General features: G+C 38.8%; 1 protein-coding gene across 2 annotated transcripts in view; it reads right to left on the bottom strand.

The window, feature by feature from the left end:
• Window positions 1–14,516, bottom strand: part of AMMECR1 (AMMECR nuclear protein 1) — a 106,117-nt gene that overhangs the window by 18,575 nt on the left and 73,026 nt on the right. The window lies entirely within an intron of this gene.

The following is a 14,516-nucleotide window of genomic DNA, read 5'->3' as shown; positions in this document are numbered from 1 at the left end:
AATACAGTAATCAAACTGCTGAACTTGATTATTCAGTGAAAAAAATCCAAACAAGGAGAGTAATCTCTTTAAAAAATAAATAAATTCATGCTTACTGGCAAAGGGGAACATGAAAAAGTAAAAACATTCAAGGGCTCTACAGGCCTGTAAACATACAGGACTTGAAGCTGTTCCGTGAAGCAGAGGTGATGATTAGTAACAAGGAAGCATGCTACCAGCTAAGCTAATCCTCTGGCTAACGTACTTGTTCTAGAGACAAACGTACACCTAATAGTAAAATTGAGCACAGGAGCAATCTGTACACATTCTAGCAGTTAACAGACAAGAAGCAGTACCGTGAGTAAGAACATCTGTAAAAACCTACTTGCAGAAGTTTGGTTAAGAACCAGTTAAATTGTAAAGGGAAGGTTAAAGTGAAGATATCTCAGAATTTTTTATTCTCTTAAGTTTCAAAATATGACATGTATGAATACAAACTTGCTCATCTCCAACAAAAACTGCTACATGAGCTTTTGGATGAGTAAGGAGAATTCAAGATAAGAAGCCTACTACAGTACTTCTGCGTTCTTCACATGGCTCATTGTTTCATCTAACAATTAGATCATTATTCCCTTTACCTGGCATACAGCCAGTGGTTGCCATTACTGATATAATTGCAGCCATAGAGTTTAGAATATGGCTGAAGTCTCTGCATCAAACACCACCATTTTCTACAAGGAGTGGTGTAACTTTACTAAGCAGCCCAAATAAGGAAGCCCAAGAAAAAAAATAGTTTAGCTAAAAGAAATCACATGTATAACCAGAAATAGCTTCTCATCAGAATTAATACCATACACTGAAGAGTTAAAATAGCACCCTTATTCTGGGGCAGTGGCATGGCAGGCTTTCTCCCCTGACATGCTACAATTGAAAAAAAAAAATACCGACAAAAAAAAAAATCACTGTGTTGGAATCAAGATTCAGTATTTTTATGTTACAATAGGTCATAAATTTAGATTCTAATAATGAAGACTAATTTATTTTGTAATTAACAGCCAGCAGGCCTATGCTACCCATAATTTAAGTCCAGGCAACCCCAGAGAAAGTTGCCTTAGATGGGAGAGATGATGCTGGGACTGTAACTAGCCAAGATAAATCTTCTCGTATTTATGCTGGGATAGACAGACTTACACCGACCTGTGAAGAACAGGGAACACTTTGGAGATTCAAAGCATAGCACGTGTGATATTTAACCAGTGACTTTCACTGAAGATGTTCCAAAAGATGCTATTCTCCAAGGTTTTGTTGATGGGATTTGTAAAGCTAGCTTTGTAACAGCTGGCAACCAGGCAAAGCTATCATCCTCCATTGCCTGGCCTTTTGGAGCAACCTCAGAGATCAATTCGCGCAGCCACAGCATAAGGGCATCATATGAAAATATGAACAGCTAATGCAGCCTTTGCATCCCTCCATGTCAGGACAGGGAAGAATCCAACCACATGTAAAGGGAGGATACTAACAACAAGGACAGCTCAGACCAAAAGTCCATCTAGTGTGGTATTAAGTAAGAACCAACAACAGCTGCAAAATCAATGAATGTAAGCACACAGTCAATATCCTGGGCTACTTTCTTGGAATACTCTCCAGGAATCCAGCTACTTATAGTGGAGGTATTTGGAGCCCGAGATGGCATCTATGAACTTAAAAGCTCTAAACAGGTTTATTTAACAAATCTATTAATATGCACTTTTAACATTTTACCCCATCTTTTAGTAAAAACTAAAAAAATATGTTCAGAAACCCCAATCCTCTGAAAATCTACAGGTTTGCTTATATGCAAATGTCTCATTTCCCTGAGGTGTGCTGTACCTCTATCATACAACCACTGCTGAGGAGCATCCAGACTGATACTGCATGCATAGATATTGCCAATACTTCTTTAAAGCTGGTTTTCCTAAATTATGCAACCATCTTACCATGCAAAACACTTCCTATATTGTAAGAATTCACAACCTTCAAAAAAAGGAATATTTTTTTTTTGCACAACTTGATCCTAGGAGTTTATTAACTTTGTTTCACTTCCTACAGCTGCCAAAATTGTGACTTTTTGAGGCAAAAGATGACTGCTGTCTGGGTGTACACCCAGTCCTAATAATGCCAGCAGCAGAAGTATAACGCAGATTACCCCTCTGAAGGCATCACTTAGATGAGAATCCATCTTTAATCTGACATGCTCTGGGTTGTACAGAGACACCATACAATGCATGTGCAAACCATGTCTCAGCCTGCCTGCTCGAATGCTGAGGTAATAAGCTGAAATAAGATGTGTGACTCATGACAAATTTGAATATTGATAACAAGCTCAGATATGAAGCTTTCACCTGAACACAGTGGAAACACAAAGGCAAAGGCATGAACGCCTCAGGCATACACAGCAAACAAAGTGGTTCAGATTTAATGACAGCAGAGTAATGCAGCGAGTACTGCACACTTACACAGAGCAAGCCTAGCTGGCCAATTCCATTACTCAGTAACAGAACACCAGCACAAGTATCTTGTTTTCATGTAACTACCTCATGATAACTAAAATACTGTTGATCAGATGGCAGTGCCATTTCAATTGCACCTAGTTCCTTCAGAACTGCTACCTGCTATTTTTTCTTTACAGCCTGAAAAGTTGCTCAACACCTCCATGACTATACACTTCTGTGCAGGTGTCCTGTATCTTCAGCAGAATGAATAGTGATAAGTGAGGTATCTGGCAGAAGATCAGAGATTTGAGTAAGTCTGACACCACTGTGACTGATCAGTACAGAATACTGCTGCTATTCTGTTCCTCCTTTCCCTGTCTCCAGATCTCATATTGCAATTTGTTTTCATCTTTCAAAAAAGCTTTGTCTCCATTGTTATGTAAGTTAAGCCAAAATTTACCTGGGGAAATTTGTGTTGACAAGCCATCAGCAATGGGAACAAAGCCTGCTGAAGGGAAATGCCAACAAGAACACATTCATTTGTGCTGGCTGCATATGAAATATCCTGTCTGCTAATGCAAAAGTTTTGAAACTAAAATAGTCCAATAGTTCTGTCAGGTGTCAGTTTTAGAAGAATTAGCTTAAAACTTAACAATCCTGCCCTGAAGAGGTTGATATAGGTGTATCATATACTGCTTGAAACCTGGGAAGTGTTTGCCTTGTAAGTATTGTATGTTACAGTTAGAGTATCGGTCACCTTCTCAATCACGCTTTTACTACTACCACAGTTGAAACTATAAAGTGTCAGATACCTTTTGAAAACCTTAAAGAAAAGCAACTCTATATCATCACTTTGAAGATTAACTCTTTTAATTTCTCCATTTTTAAATGTTTGCATAGCAGGACACATGTCTTTAGAGATGCTTTCCATCAGAATTCAGCCATTATCCTTAAGTCTAAACTTAAGCTCTGTGGGTGGTGAATACATCACCATCTACTCACTGTTCTGATGTCAGTAAAACAAGTGGATGGTATCCTGTAGAGTTCCTCATGGGCAGCTGTCTACAGTGCACAAACCTAAGCTCTCAATAGCATCATCCCTCAGAGATGTCAGCAGATCTCAACACTTAAAAGGCAAAAAAAGCTTGCATGAGCTTTTTTCTTCTGTTGTTCCTGTTCTGGGAAGAAAGAACGAGAGTTTCTAGAGGCAGCAGCTTGGCACTCCCTATACACTTCATACGCTCCACAAAGCTCTATGTGTGTAAATTCAGAGTTCTGCCTCACTTACCATGTCTGTCTCTTGGTGACCAAAGCGAGTGTAAGATACAGACAAGACAGTGTCTGCTGCTTTTCCTCAAAAGCTTGTCACTGGTCTGAGCTGTTCAGAATGTCACTGTGTAATTGTGTGTGGGTAGTCTTGATAAGAAGAAGAGATTTTGTGCTGTTTATTTGTAGGATTAGAATGTGATTTTAGTCTCAAAGACATTTTCTTCTGTTAATTCTTCCATTAGACAGAAGGATTTGTATGGAACCAAATCTGCCATATTAGATACCTGGTTTAAAAAAAGAAGTACTAACTCCATTATTTTTCAGTTGAACTTAGACTTAAGGAAAGGTAAGTGGAAACAATTAATAAAGTTGGATAAAACTACTAAAGAAAAAAAATTCTCCAATTCTAAAAAGCCTTTTCTACCTCAGCTGTCCCTTATTCCTTAATGGGCAGAGCAAATTTACATATATTGCTGCAGACTGCATGGCAGGACGTGATAGCAACAAGTTGAAAGGCAACGTTAGTTTTTCCATATGGAGTTCTGCTCCACATTACAAGTGAAGCAGGCAAAGTCAAAATTGAATCCTCTTCAAAGAAAACTATTTTTAGACACAAAATGCACGCAACACACGCACAGCCCTTCTGGTTAAATATTTATGCAGTCTTGGCTGTCCTAGTAAGATCAAGTAAATTGCCAGTCAAAGAAACAAATAACCCCCCCCAAAAACCAACAAACAAACCAACACAAACCAAATTGTTGCTCAGCTATCAAGTTTTTCTTCAGCAGAGCTATGCTACACAAATCTCAGCTTCTCAAATGAAGTTTTTTTGGCCAGAAGCTCTCAAGAAAGGTTTTTCAAGAATTTCATTTCTCCTGGTATCTGGGATACAGAAACGCTTGCAAACACTTTAAAGACACTGAAAAGCTTTAAAGAAAGCAAAACTGTTCTACATCTCTTGAGTTACCATAACAAATAGCATGAAGTTTAGCAAAAAGTAAAATTAAGGTTTGCAGTCCTCAAGAACACACCTTGGTTTTGTAAACTAGCACTAGAGAACCTCTTAAGAATCATCTGAAGTAACAGTACAAGCAGGTGAGCAAAAATGCAATACTTCAGTGTGTTGTATACCTGTAATTTCTGTAGGCTGTAAAAATGCTTTAAAAAAAAAAAAAATTAAGTTTCATCCCTGAGAACCTACAGCTCCTAAATGTGATGCAGCAGATTGGTAACAAACAGCAGGACACAAAATGGGGCAATAGGAAATAGTAACAGAGATACATTACAGGAAATACATTACTCACTTGGGAAGTGCCTGAAAGGTCTTTGTGGTAGAATTTAAATGTTTCATAGTATAAAAGCATCAAAATTAGTAAAGGAGATTTAAGTGCAAACAAAGGAGGGCATGAAAGTCATTAAATACTTGGGTTTTTTTTGTTGCTGTTGTTATTTAATGACAATTATTAACAATGAAATTTCTCACCAAACCTGGTTTTGGTGACGGTCACATCTACAGAGCCAAAGTGGATAGAAAGTTTAGGCAACACTGGATACACTGGAAATTACTTCAGAGGCTTAAACATGACAGAGGGGAAGGAGATGCAAAGGAAGCTGTCAAACAGCGTGCATGATGTAAGTAATACTTTTATAGGAAGTGTAAATGAGGCAGAGACATGAAGTGACTCATGCAATTTAGGAGGCTTGCAGTGACTCAGTGACAGAATCAAGAATAGAATCCAAGATCCCGGACTCCTAAAAATCTACTTTTTGTGACAGCCTCTCTTTCACAATCTGCTCAGCCCACCATGTGGAAACATAGCTCCCAGAGGATTAATCACTGTAGAACTGATACATTTAATCAAATTAATTCAATTAAAAAACCCCTCTGTATCATTACATTCTCAGTTTTCTATTGTTGAATTGAGTTAAAGCAAACCTTTTTATTTTTTTGGATATCTAAAAACTTCCTCAAGTATTATCAGCACGATGGGAAAACAGCTAAAGATCTCATTTTACAAACTACTACCCTCTGCTGACAAACAGCGCACTGCCATTGCTTTTATGTGATAGGCAAAGGACTTAAATTCCATCTGCTCTGAAAACTCCTTCAGCTCAGTAAGAACAACTCTGAGATTCTTTCACCGAGTAAAAGCAGAATTACCTTAGAAAACACACTGAACAAAGAAAAGGCCCTATGTCAATAAGCTGAGCCCAAAAGGGCCTCAATATTGTTCTTTAGCTAATTCAAAACATCCTGAAATTAATGAGTGTCAAACATGCTGGACTCAGGATAACTGCAAAGAGCTGACAGCAACAAGGGAGACTTGGTGCCAGGGTTTCAGGAAGAAAGAATAGTCAATATTTATTGGTGTTTTTTTTTTTCCCATTTCTGGGTTACTGATCAGTGAAGCTCATGAAGATTTTTACTTCTTCATTCAGAAACTTCACTCTGGATGAATTTAAGGAACACTTAAGAAGATCCCCCACCATTTTCCTAATGAAAAGCAACTTCATAACTCAGTTTGGCAGAGACCACAAAAAACCAAGCAGCTTCCAAGTCACGATCTGCAATTAATTTTTAAGCGAGAAAAACAGGGCAGAGTGTGCTCTTCCTCAGAAAGTGAAATGGTTATGAATAAAATTCTCCTAGCTGTAAGAGATCAGACAGCCTAACACAACCCACATGACAGCCTTCTAACCACTTTATTTATGACTAGTGGAGTTTTGCCAACTTAAATGGAGATTTCAAGGAGTGATTTACATGCATCATCAAATCACTTGAATGCAAGGAAAAACAGATTTATTTACATTGTCTTTTTTTACTTTTTGGTCAGACTGGATTAATTTCCAGGAAACAAAACAACTGTGAATGACGTGTTTTCCCTGAACCCTCCCTTACCTTTGGGAGAAAGAAAGGGAAAGAACAACATTTATACTTCCTCCACATTATGTTGCTAAGTGGCAGTCAGAGGGTAAAAAAAAGAAATACACACTTGTTGACATTTGGCATAAAAATACCTCGCTGAAGTTCTTAGCATAATTCATAAGCACAAGTGCAGGTAATGACAACTGTGGTTAAGGGTGGGAGAAATAAAATATTCATCTGGCATTCTGGCCTGCCATTGATTTTGGGTTTTTTTTAATTCCACAAAATTGATGTATGCCAGAAACTCTCCCAAATCTCTGTCTGGATCCAGACATGTACTTGAACAGGAAAAGAAACATTCTGATACTCTAATTTAGACAATTATTTTTGCTTTAAAAGAATACCCTTGCTCTGAAAGGCAAAGCATGTACATAAACTGTGTGGAAAGGCTCGTTTGAAAAGACAGCCTCTATTCACTGACTACATAAAACAATTAAGTTGCTATTTTAGGCAGCCAGGGGTACCTAAAATAAGCTGTCTGTGTGTCCTCCAAAATGTCTTAATTCTCTAGGAGGTGTGGAAATTGTTAATTGATTACTATCAGCAAGGCCGCAGAAACAGGACATCATATACTAAGCCAGAAACACATCTGGTTGGTTTGCATGTGTCAAGAGTCATTCAGCCGTGCAGCACTGGATGTTGTCAGAATTCTTTGAAAGATAAGAGGGCTGGAATGCCTTTCCTATGAAGACATGCTGAGACAGTCGAGGTTGTTCAGCCTGGAGAAGAGAAGGCTCTAGAGACCATATTGCAGCCTTCTGGTACCACAAGAGGGCTGCTGGAGAAGAACTTTTTATAAGGGCATAGAGTGACAGAATGAGGGGTGATGGCTTCAAACTGGAAGATTGATTTAGATTAGATATTAAGAAAAAATTCTTCCCCGTGAGGCTAGTGCCTGGAACAGGTTGCCCAGAGAAACTGTGGAGACTCCAACCCTGGAAGTGTCCAAAACCAGGCTGGATGAGGCATTGAGCAACCTGGTCTCATAGGAGGTATCCCTGCCAGTGGCAGGGGGGCTGGAACTATATGATCTCTAAGCCGTTGTATGATTCTTGCAGATGGCATAACAATGCTATAGAAGACATTCATGTAATACACTGATTAGAAACATAGATAGTATCTGTCAAGAGGAAATCTAAAGAAGGAGAGAGATAAAATGCAGTTTAGTGTTCTGTTTCTAATATTTGCCTGAGAGAACGCTTCTCTTCACAAGATCCTGAAGCACAAACCAATACACTGAGGTTTTTATTACTAGTTTCAAACTACTGAGTGACAAGGAAGAAAACTTCTGGGTAAAAGAACCATCTACCAAAGAGAGAAACTTACTTGCTCACTTCAGTGGCTTCCTGGGCTCCTTTCCCAGTTAGGTAACAGAGATAATAGGGACAAGAACTACGTCTCAAAGTCTTTCTTAAATTCAGATGTCAACCCCCCTAAAAACTTCATCTTTAGGGAGTTTGCTAAAGTCAAGACACCTAAAATTCTTGGTCAGTAAAATTATTCATCTAAATCTAAGACATGCTGGGGAAAAACAAAAAAAGAAAAAAGAAAAAGGAAGGTTCTGACTGCTCCCTGAAGAACAAGGCCAGGGTAATTCACATCTGCCCCCACAGCACGCCATCATTTCTGTGGTCTGTGACAGAGATGCCCAGCTGTGGTCTGTACAGGCCATGTTCATGGTCTGGAACAAAACAGAACTGGCTGCTGCTGGTGATGACAGAACACAGCAAAACCTTACCGATCTCCACTTAGTGGCACTGCTTTCAAGAAGAAATCTTAGAGGATGGGGGGGGGGGGGGGGGGCGGAAACAGAAGAAATTGTATGACACCAAGAGTTAACAAAAGTGGTATGAAAAATTTGATGTATTTATGGCTGAAAACGAGAGATGTGTGTCAGCCACCACTCAGATGGAAATTCTTGACAGATATTTATAAAAATATTAAGCATTTTTCAATTACACAAGGAAAACAAAACAACTATTTCAGGTGTTTTGTTTAGAGTACTCTTGAAACCGTAACAGAGACAAAATTAGGATATACAACCTTCAGATGTTTCCCCATCACTGCTTGCTTCAGTTGTGCATGAAGTATTTCTCACCACCTGTTTCTCGTGCTCTGTCACCTCACTGATTCTGCATTTGTGCAGAAACAGCTCCACTAGACAGCAGGCAATACAACAGTCACTACAGCATCACAGCATGCAGAGGTAAAGAGGTATGGAAATCTTCAAACATTTCTTTAATACACCCGGGTTTGATATTGACTGCAACTGGAAAAATCATTTAATGGCTTCAATTACATCCCTAACAATATTTTTATCTCTCTGTGTGTATTATGCCACTCTACCACACAATTAAAAACAAATCATACTGGTATTGCTGATAAGGTTCTGGATCCTTGTTGTTTTCCCCCAAACAAGTTCAGCAGTTGTTTAAATCAACAAAAGAGGTATTTACAGAGGGGGTACTTAAAACTTCCAGATAAATCCTTCCTTTAACCACAAGAAATATTCCATGGCACTCTGCATTCTTCCAAATAAACCTGGTTTATCATTGTGCCACAATCGTGTTACTACTACATGGACACATGCCTGAAAATAATTTTTCTTTATTACTAACTACAACAGATTGGGGAAAGAACAAGGGCTTGCACCAAGAGGTCCTGAAGTCTAGGAGGATTTTATGCACATGCTGTTATGATCTTGGAATGGAAAAGTATGATGACAAAAGTCACAGCTCCTACAATCTACTCCCACTGGAAAGGTTAATGCAACCAGAACTAAAAAATATAACTCACAACCTAATATTCTAGTGTCCTGGTTACAGTAGTAAGAGTCAAGTTTCAATGGCCTCAACTTTTTAGTGTTTCCTGAAGCCAGAAATCTTACACGATATTGCTTTCGTGGTCCTTCTCCTTGAATGTGAAGAAAAAGCCAAGAAGTTACAGATTTTTTTTCCTCATAGTATTTCATTTCTGCAGGGCACAAGGGGACCACTTTGCATTACTACAGAACATGCCCTACCACACTGAAATAAAATCAAACCCAAACAAAATGTTACATTACACTAAACTGTAACAGAGCCTCAGCACCAGTTAGAAGTATGAGTGCACAAAGGTATACTAAATCCAAAGTCTTCACATAACAGGCCAGTGAGAGGTGCTGCTCCCAGCACATTACAGCACAAAGTGAGCAGTTACGAAGCATGGCCCAGGTGCAGCAGAACTGCTCTAAATTATATGTTCCATACATTCCATTCTTCCAGAACTGAACTAAGTGACTTTGGAACATCCATGCAAAACAGTAGTCTGTACTCTGAACTGCTCAGCATGGAGCTGGAGCAGCATTTTCTGACTACAGGGGAGCACAAAGTAAAGCAGCTGTGTGCAGCAGTTTCTTCTCAAGTGGTGGCTTCTTTTCTGCCTTTTCCCTTATTATCCCTTACCCCTCCCTGCATCATACTGGGCTAAGTAAGGATGAAGCAGTTCAAAAAAGCATGACAATTTCTGTGTCATACTCATGCAAACATTCAGGAAGCTGGAAGGTGTCAATTGCCATGGAAATGTCCTGGTTTGATACATGAAAATAAAATCCACAGCACTTAAAACAACCTCACAACATAACACAGTAAGTTCGTCACAGTCATTCCAGATGCTTGTTTAAAAATTGCCTAACAAAACTGCCCAGGGTTCGGTGTGTAGGATTTTGTTTGGTGAACACATGATAACAGACTAGTCACAAAACTCTAATTGAGCTCCAACTGGACTAAATTATAATGTCACTAAAAGGCTCTCCAGCAGATGGCAAAGTTTAGATAATTAACAAAAATGAACTGCTCAATTACATTTAGAACTGTACAGCCTAAGCGATGCTAACCACTCAAATCCCTAGGAGCATAAAAAGAAGTCTCTAGAATTCTCTTCATCTCCAGCAGGTCTCTCAATATTGACCTAACATCACCATTTTACCGCTAATAGTGAAGACAAAAATCTTGTAAGGCCACTTGATTGCTGAATTCAATCCTCATTTAATCAATTCACAAACCATCACTTCTCTCTAAAGATGCATCTGAGTCAATTTAAGAAAACAAGTTATCATGAAATATTTTTAATTCTTTATGAACTTTTAAAAGCCTCATTTTATGCACAGAGAGAGAAATACATGCCTAAACATCTCAGCAATGCAGTGATCTATAAATACATGAATACAATTTGAACGTTTATCCATTTGATTTCCTGCAGCTCTAAAAAGGGTTTGTTTTTATTACACTGGAACAAGAGAGTACTTAATTTCCTCAGTATTTCTTGCCTCACCAGTAATGCCATAAACTATATTTTCATATAAAATACAATGTAGTTGAATTTTTATTAATTGTCAACACAATTCACTTTAAAACCAACCAAGACAGTAAATGCTGGGGATGGGATTTTACAATTAAGCTCAGTTTTGTTACTGTTTGTCACAACTGCAGAAACTTGATGATCAGGACTTGGAACCAAAATGGGAGAAATTAAAACCAAAAGGCACAGTAGAATATGCAGTAACTGAATTAAGAAGAACAAAAGAAAGATCATATTCACTTACTTGAGGTGCACTGTTTCATAGAAAAAGACCTGGATAATAAAATATTCTGAGATATGGAGGTACTGATGAATATAGTCTGATAAATGAAAGGTGACAGAACCCAGTCTTGAAACTCTTGAAGAAGTGCCTAAATTAAGAATAATCCAAGATCCACACTGCCTTACAGACTGGATATGACCACTCATAATACAGGGCACTGAGTAATATCCTGGCTCGCCTCCCAAGAGACACGTTTCATCAATATCACAACTCAGCTTGGATTACGTTGAAGCCAGATGTTTTTCTCTCTTATATACCCTGCAAGTACATCTGCAAAGAGATGCAAATCTGAGTGCTGTGTAAAGGTTGGTATATGAGCTCATGGCATCTTACTAAGTCTGAGTTGTTATAAATGTAGCAAAAAAGGCAGGAGATGAATCCTTTGTGGTGCATCCTATGTTACAACATACAGGGACAACAGGGAAAGAAAGAGCCGCTCCTTATTTCATGAGAATTGTGGTTTCTGGATACTTAATCCTGCTGTCATGGAGCCATCCTAGAATGCAGGCATGAGAACAGCTGCATGAGTACAAAACTTCATTCCCTGTGTAAGACAACAAGCAAGGCTTCTCAACTGTCTTTTTTTCTATTAATTTCATGCCTGTAGGTTTTCACTTCATACATGAATCTCATTAACAGATTAGGCTACAATTGTTCAGTGCCTTCACAGATCATCAATTAATACCAGACTGTTTAGATATATAAACACGTTCTACACAGCTGGGAGCTTTGCTTCCTGCATTTCCTTACCTTGATCTTCACACACAGATAAGTTGTCTGCAAGCCATCCTCTTATTCTCCTTTTAGCACTCTGACATATACCTCTCATGAGAGCCTGTCACCACTTCATCCCTTTATTCCTTCTAGTTTTCTACCACAATTCTGTCTGCTTAGGGTGGCACATTCAGTGCCACATGCAACTTAGCTTACAGAAGCGATGGGATGGGCCATTCACTAATCATTGTATCTAAGGTCAAGATGCCCAAGCAACAGACCCTTTTGCAGTTTAGCTGTCACTCTGTGCATGTTTTCCACTCTAAAACAGAGTCTGAGTAGCAAATAAAAACAGCTCAAGTGGAATGCAAAGGAAGTTATGAAATGAGTTCAGGTTGAGGCTGTAGACAGGTGGAGCCTAAAAACTAACTTAAGTATTCAAGGCAATTAACAGCATTTGACGTACTTTACAGGTCTGCTCAGCTGCAGGATAGACTGTGACAGACCATGGAAGTATAAACACAAAATGTTTGACAGATTAACTGAAATGTGAAATTTGCAGTTTCTAATTAAATATTATATATCACACCTTCGCTATGCCACCTTTTGAAGATGCCAGGTGTTTTGCCTTCATGGCAGTAAAGCCTAAACCAGTCAATGGCTCCCTGCTCTGTTAGCTACCATGAACTTCTTACATTGCTACACGTTTAACTGAGGGAGTTGGAACACCTTAAGTCTGATTATTCAGTGTTAAATTATAATACAACGTGGACACACAAAGAACTGGTTTATTCATAATTCTACCCACTGGAGCTACAATTGAACACATCTCTTTAAGGTGTTTAATACTTGAACAGAAATAAGTTTCATTACCTTTCTAAAAAGCAACTCAGAAGTGTTTCACCTCCTGAATTGTGAAATTGTATTTAACAGCTCTTGAAAATCTACATTACTGGCAGGGGGGAAAATGCATTGTAGACTCTCATGAAACTGAAGAGGGTTTTCTGAGCAAGGAAACAGAAAGTCACCCTTTCAGTAATTGAAAAAGCAGAGCACACAAAGAGGGGGTTGCTGTACCGAATGAGGCTGCGTGCAGTGCAGAACCCTCCACAGACAAAGCCCAGCTGCTGCTCTTTGCAATGAGGGATTAGCAGTCTAGGTCAAAGGAAAAAAAGCTTCTCTGTAGCTAAGTGAGCAAACTGCAGAATGCATCCTCAGCACAGATGAGAAAGGGCCATCTAACCAGCTTGCAAATTGTGCAGAAGCTTCTGCATACAGAAACAAAACCAGCATCAATTTCTTGACAGAACATGTAACACCATTTCTGATGAGAAGCAGTGATGCCCTGTCAGAGGGCTGGGGTTGCAGTGACCTTGCAGTTATTTTAAAACTACACTGCCCCTTTCCGTTCTTTGTGTTCATATATATGTAACAGGCATTTTTTCTTCAGGGCAAACCCAATGTGCTATCTGTGAGGCTTTACCAACAGCATCTGGAAGAAACTGTCCTATAGAGGACAGCAGCAGCTCTTTTAATTGTCTTTTGTAAGAACTGAGACCATTGAAAATATGTGTATTTCCACCCAACTTGGTTTTTAAATGCAGACATTCAAATCTCTTTCAACCTTCAAACAGTTAAGTCAGATGACATTTTGGCTTTACACTGACCCTTCAGCTAAATGGGAGATAAGCCAGTATTTGAAGAAAAAGAATACTTAACTTTTTTGTTACATACTAAATACATTTTTATTCTAAATCATTAGAAGCTTCTCTTATAGAGGAAAGAATGACTAGTCTCCTAAACTGAGAAATACTGTTTGAATGTACCAGTGTGAATACCTTTCTAATCTGGCTTTTGTTTACAAATAAAACACTGGCAATTAGGCTGGTATCTGAAGTGGTGAATTACATGTCACAGGTAGCTTGGGACCTGTTTCAGTTTATGGTATTATAGAAGTATAAGTCATTTAAATTACTTGAATTAGAAGTATCAAAAAAGCTGTACTCTTCAATGATCCAAGAGCTTTTCTTTTCTTCCCCTGTCAAGTCAAACTGAATTAAAACTAGGGAAATGTACTCACCTGAAAAATTCAGTAAAAAGAAAAAGGTGTAACATTAGTCACTTCAGCTAAGTCCCATTTCCTCACCGAGAGAAGGCTGATATTCCTGATTCCATACACTGGCCTGGACAACTGTAAGTGCCATTACCATAAAGGGCCTTTCTCAGTGAACTGGTGTTGCAGCTCATGACAAATGGGGAAGTTCCCAGGAGCTATGCCTAGGCTCATCAGAGCACTCCAGAACATCTCTACAAGTTCTCCAAGTTTTTATGGGAGTTCTTTATACACTGTACTTCTCCAGCCTAGAGATTGCTTGGCTGACTACTGACCCTTTAGAGCTGTGCTCAGAAAAAAACATGAATCCTCCCAATGCATCAGAAGAGTAAACCTCCATTTAAGCAGGAGAACTGACAGACACCGGAGCCTGAATATTACATTTAAACCAGATGTATGTCACCATCCACCCTCAGCCCTCGA

This window comes from Melanerpes formicivorus, unplaced genomic scaffold, assembly GCF_026170545.1.
Source record: "Melanerpes formicivorus ecotype bairdi unplaced genomic scaffold, bMelFor1.0.p_v2 SCAF_22, whole genome shotgun sequence".
In the NCBI taxonomy this organism is placed as follows: Eukaryota; Metazoa; Chordata; class Aves; order Piciformes; family Picidae; genus Melanerpes; species Melanerpes formicivorus.
This window is presented reverse-complemented; position numbering and strand designations above follow the sequence as displayed.